The sequence below is a fragment of the Hyperolius riggenbachi genome, chromosome 8, assembly GCF_040937935.1.
Source record: "Hyperolius riggenbachi isolate aHypRig1 chromosome 8, aHypRig1.pri, whole genome shotgun sequence".
NCBI lineage: Eukaryota > Metazoa > Chordata > Amphibia > Anura > Hyperoliidae > Hyperolius > Hyperolius riggenbachi.
This window is the reverse complement of record NC_090653.1, coordinates 85,776,728-85,783,130: the sequence shown is the minus strand read 5'-3', so window position 1 is coordinate 85,783,130 and position 6,403 is coordinate 85,776,728.

Here is a 6,403-nt window from a genome sequence, read left to right as displayed (position 1 = left end):
CTGAACAACAGTCCAGTGCTGCTTCTCTGTAGCCCAGGTCAGGCGCTTCTGCCGCTGTTTCTGGTTCAAAAGTGGGTCCATCTGCTGAAAAGCTTTATGGAGATGAAGATTTCATTTTTCAGCACGACCTGGCACCTACTCACTGTGCCAAAACCACTGGTAAATGGTTTACTGACCATGGTATTACTGTGCTCAATTGGCCTGCCAACTCTCCTGACCTGAACCCCATAGAGAATCTGGGATATTGTGAAGAGAAAGTTGAGAGACGCAAGACCCAACACTCCGGATCAGCTTAATGCGGCTATCGAAGCATACTGGGCCTCCATAACACCGGATCAGTGCCTCAGGCTGATTGCCTCCATGCCACGCCGCATTGAAGCAGTCATTTCTGCAAAAGGATTCCCGACCAAGTATTGAGTGCACAACTGAAAGTAATTATTTGAAGGTTGACTTTTTTTGTTTTAAAAACACGTTTCTTTTATTGGTCGGATGAAATATGCTAATTTTTTGAGATAGGAATTTGGGGTTTTCATGAGCTGTATGCCAAAATCATCAATATTAAAACAATAAAAGGCTTGAACTACTTCAGTTGTGTGTATTTGAATCTAAAATATATGAAAGTCTAATGTTTATCAGTACATTACAAAAAATAATGAACTTTATCACAATATGCTAATTTTTTTTAGAAGATCCTGTATACTGGGAGCTGTAGTATGCAGTGCAGCCAGGAGCGCACTCTACAGTGGGATTCTTTTAGGTGCGGCAAGCTGCAGCTGGCAATCACTCCATAGTGGTCACTGGCTTCTGCACATGCATGGGTGCATGCACCACTCATGCGCCTGTGGCTCGGAGTGTTCTGCGCAGTAGTACTGCCCTTGTGCAGAATGCTCCAAGGCACGAGAACTCAGGATTACATGCACACACTCGTGCTTGCACAGAAGCCACTGCTGAAGGGGACAAAGGAAGAATGGGTGGCAGCAGAACTGCAGCAAGGACTACACAAGACTTCTAGTCCTGGAGGAGGCTCCAGGTAAGTAAAGCTAAACTGATTTAAAGGAGGAACTGTAGTGAAAATGACAACAGAATTACTTATTGTTTACAATATTTATCTATTGATAATTTAGCAAGTGGTTTCCCATTGTAAAATATTTCCTTTCCCTGATTTACATTCTGAAATATATCCCTGGGGGTGAGTGACATCTTTAGTTCTGCCAGGTGATCAGCACGGAATGTTCATTACTGACTTCTATGCACAGAGGAAGATACTGCTTGCTTGTTTGTTGGAAAAAGCCACAATTTCCCACAATGCAATGAGGGTCAAAGACAGCAAACTGTCAGGACATCACACTGTGGGAGGGGCTTCACAACAATATCCACCATACAGACCCTCCTGATCTATTTGAGAAAAGGTAAATATTGCTTGTGGGAAAGGGGGCATCAGCTACTTACTGAAATGTAGATAAATCCCTGATTTAAAAGGAACCCAAGATGTGAGACCTATGGAAGCTGACATGTAGTTCCTTTTAAAAAATGCCAGTTGCTTGGCAGTCCTGCTGGTCTATGTGGTTGCAGTAATGCATGAATCACACCAGAAACAAGCACGCAGCTAATCTTGTTACAACACTCAGAACCACCTGACATGCTGCAAGCTTGTTCAGGGTCAATAGCTAAAAATATTACAGGCAGGGGATTGGCAGGATAGCCAGTAAACTGGTATTGCTTAAAAGGAAATAAATAGGACAGCCTCCATATACCTCTCACCTCAGGTATCCCTTTAAGCGGTGCTGGTGGCTACTCTTGTTGTGCTAAGCAAGTTGACACAAGCCCAGTCCTAATGCAGTTGGCTTTACTTACCTACACTTTTAAACTCAGCTCTCCTCTCCCTGTGTGATGGGAGGCGGCTGCTGTGTGATGGGGAAGGGGTCAGATGCAGCTTCTGTGTGACCGGGGAGGCAGCTGCAGCTGCTGTGTGACTGGGGGCAGCTGCTTATGGCTGTGTGAAGGGGGGGGGGGGTTACAGCTTGTGTGTGACTGGGGAGCTGCTGCTGCTGGCTGTGCGATGGGTGCTGCTGCTGGCTGTGTGCTGGGGGCTTGTGCTGCTGCTGGCTGTGTGCTGGGGGCTTGTGCTGCTGCTGGCTGTGTGCGGGGGGCTTGTGCTGCTGCTGGCTGTGTGTGGGGGGCTTGTGCTGCTGCTGGCTGTGTGCGGGGGGCTTGTGCTGCTGCTGGCTGTGTGCGGGGGGCTTGTGCTGCTGCTGGCTTTGTGCTGGGGGCTTGTGCTGCTGCTGGGTGTGTGCTGGGGGCTTGTGCTGCTGCTGGCTGTGTGCTGGGGGCTTGTGCTGCTGCTGGCTGTGTGCTGCTGCTGGCTGTGTGCTGGGGGCTTGTGCTGCTGCTGGCTGTGTGCTGGGGGCTTGTGCTGCTGCTGGCTTTGTGCTGGGGGGTTGTGCTGCTGCTGGCTTTGTGCTGGGGGCTTGTGCTGCTGCTGGCTTTGTGCTGGGGGCTTGTGCTGCTGCTGGCTTTGTGCTGGGGGCTTGTGCTGCTGCTGGCTGTGTGCTGGGGGCTTGTGCTGCTGCTGGCTTTGTGCTGGGGGCTTGTGCTGCTGCTGGCTGTGTGCTGGAAGCTTGTGCTGCTGCTGCTGCTGGTTTGTGCTGCTGCTGCTGGCTGAGTGCTGCTGTTGTGCATGCACAATCTGTGTCCCTCTCCCTCCCCCGAACAGAGAATATGTGAGCCCAGCTAGTTAGGCCTCCTTTCCACAGACTGCTGATGGTCAGTGAAATGCCTCTCAAACTCTCTCAACTGCTCACTTCTGCCTGGTAACTGCTTGCTGAGGCATGAGGCTAGCTTCTGCTGCTGGAGCAGGCATAAGACATCAAATCCAGCCCCCTGCCAGTGATTGGCCAAGTGGGCAGTGGAATTTATTGTGACAGGCTCAGCCTCAGCCCATAGCGATAGCTGCAGGCTGATGCTACTGCTAAGCCCCGCCCACAACATGTTACAATAAGCTCTATTCATAAAACATTTGCAGTAAAAAAAATCTTGGAGGGAAAACACCACATGGTATTTTAGACTTGTGTGCTAATTCATAAAAATGTTTACACTTGCGATAATAGGTCGGGGAATTCCCCACTTAACTGGCAGTACTGGCTGAGTTGTTACATTTGCTGGCTGAGTTGATACATTTTCTCCTGCAGAGACAGCTAGTATAAGGCCCCGTTCACACTTCACGCGTTTCCAGCCGTGTTTTGGAAACGCGTGCAGGTGGCCGACACGCACGACATCAGACATTGCATAGAGTGCAATGTCTGATGTTCACACTGCATGCGTTCCGGACCTGTGCGGTCCGGAAACGCATGCTGCACGCATTTTTTGTAAAAACACATGGCTGTCCCATTCACTTTTCAGTGATGGGATCAGCCACGCAACGCATACGAACGCGGATGGCGTGCGTTCGTACGCGTTGCGGTCCGCATGCGTTGCGGTCTGCGTTCTGCAGTCTGAACGGGGCCTTAAGGAGCCCCAGCATCCCTTTACATGTGCATTTTTCTGCCTCTCCTCCTGAATCTGCGCTGAATCTGTCTAATTAGTCTTCCTAATCAATCTACTTAATTGCTGCAGCTTAGAAAAAGTTCCAAAAATGTTACACATGCAGGCTTTCTGATGTGAAATTTATCTGAAAACAGATACCCAAGGGGTTAAAAAAACACAGCCTTGGTATTCCAGAATGCCTTGTCTGCTCTCTTCTCACTGCAGCTGCCTGGGAGGTCTGTCTCTCCATTAGTTTGCCTGTCATTGCTGGCTTATGCCTTATCTAAATAGCCGGGTTTCTCCACACACATTCCGCCTGCTCTAATCTTTATGAATTAACCTTCAGTGACGTGTTGTGATAATCTCTGCACAAGGCGGTAATTTCCCGCACTGCACAGGAATGTCAGATTTTCATGCGGCCTTTATGAATGCCCACTTCGCTAAATGGTCAGGAAAGTCAGCTGTTTTGAGCGGAAAACTTGCGGTAAAGTTTTATGAATAGAGCCCATTATGAGTTCCCTGCTGTATGAGACAGTCCCACCCCTCAGTTTAACCAGCCAGTTACTGCAACCCAGCCTCCTCCTTTGTCTCTCCCCTTGGCCAATGATCTCTCCATTTTTTTTTTCCCTCCAATTTGGCCCCGTGAGGATGTGGTAACATGAGGATGGTTATGTGAGTGGCTGACTGCAGGAGCATTTCCCAGCATTGCAGAGGCTAGATTGGATGGCTAAGGAAGCCTTATATAGACAATGTTCTCTTTGCTGCAGCTCACATTTCAATGGCAGCCCTGACAATAGACGGCTGCAGCTGGGATATCACACACACAGAACCTGTAACTTCAAAAATGTCCCCTGGGGGGTACTTACTTCGGGAGGGGGAAGCCTCTGGATCCTATCGAGGCTTTCCCTGTCCTCCATCCCACAGTGGCTGCGCCGGGCACCCAAAACCACAAGTAAAGTCGGCTGTGGCAATATTAACCTTCCCCAGCGAAGGCGCAGTAGCGGCTCTCTGCTCGGGATCAGGTGGAAATAGCCGATCCTGATCGGGACCACTCTACTGTGCAAGCGAATTGCGCCTGTGCAGTAGAGCAGATCCGATTGGGACTGATTATTTCCGAATGACCCTGAGCTTAGAGCCGCTACTGAGCTGGAGCCGGGAAGGTAAATATTTACATGGCTGCTGTTCGGGGACTGCTAGCACTGCGAACGTGGGATGGAGGAGGATGGGGAAGCCTCAATAGGATCCAGAGGATTCCCCCTCCCATGGTAAGTACCCCCAGGAAACATTTTTTTTTAAAGTTACAGGTCCTCTTTAAGGTGTCCATACATCAAGCAGTGATGGGCAGATTTGACCAAGGGACAGATCGCTCTCTGATCAGAGAGAGATCCATCAGCTGCCCATACACCACAGTCCGATTTCCAATCAATTTCATGCTAAAATCTTTTGAAAATCGACCCAGTGCGCAGCCTTGCCGCTGTTCCCTAGTGTGCACGTGTGCATTTATACATTACCTCTGCTGTGCCGCAGTACCCATCCAGTGTCCCAATCCGCCGCTCTTCCATCACACATGCTGATGGCATATATGGGTCTGATGGGAAAAGGTGCAGGACACCGTGACACGGGACAGGTAATGTATAAACGCACACGTTTTTACAATGTGGAAACCGCTCCGGGGGTTTCATTGCTCTTTGTTACTGCCGCGCACCTACACCTTGCAGCTTGTCTGACCAATTCATGCACCAATTTCAGGACAAAATTAGTCACATCATCGATCGGGCGTGCACTTGGCAGCACTGATTTCCGTCCGATTTGATTATAATTGAATCGGATGATCGATTGGCCCCCAAGTCCCCTAATGTATGGCCACCTTTATGGATTATCCATAAATATATGGTAACATTTGTAACAGTCATGGATCCATTGTTAAAACTGTTGTAGTCACATTGGTTTATTTTGGAGGGAAACCGTTGCCAGATCATGTGTATGTTGGAGGGAATCTGCCAGATTACGTGCATTTTGTGTGAAATGCTGTCAGATTATGTATATATTGGGGGGAAACACTATGGCGGTGCTCAAACTTCCTCCGTAGGAGCACTTGTATGGCTGCTAAGGTCATGTATATTGGGTACCACTCATGACCGAGCCCATGTTCTTTTGCATTGCCACACCCATATTGCAGCTGCATGGGGCGTCACTCTTCTCCTGTGACTACCTCTGGCTGCAGCTGTGCTGTCACTCCTCTCCTGTCAGTACCTCTGGCTGCAGGTGTGGTGTCACTCCTCTCCTGTCACTACCTCTGGCTGCAGCTGTGCCGTTATTCCTCTCCTGTCACTACCTCTGGCTGCAGGTGTGGTGTCACTCCTCTCCTGTCACTACCTCTGGCTGCAGCTGTTCCATCACTCCTCTCCTGTCACTACGTCTGGCTGCAGGTGTGCCATCACTACTCTCCTGTCAGTACCTCTGGCTGCAGGTGTGCCGTCACTCCTCTCCTGTCAGTACCTCTGGCTGCAGGTGTGCTGCCAATCCTCTCCTGTCAGTACCTCCTGGCTGCAGGTGTGCCGTCACTCCTCTCCTGTCAGTACCTCTGGCTGCAGGTGAGCCGTCACTCCTCTCCTGTCACTACCTCTGGCTGAAGGTGTGCTGTCTCTCCTCTCCTGGCACTACCTCTGGCTGCAGCTGTGCTGTCACTCCTCTCCTATCTACCTCTGGCTGCAGGTGTGCTGTCAAGCCTCTCCTGTCACTACCTCTTGCTGCAGGTGTGCTATCACTCCGTTCCTGTCACTACCTCTGGCTGCAGCTGTGCTGTCACTCCTGTCCTGTCATTACCTCTGGCTGCAGGTGAGCCGTCACTCCTCTCCTGTGACTACATCTGGCTGCAGTT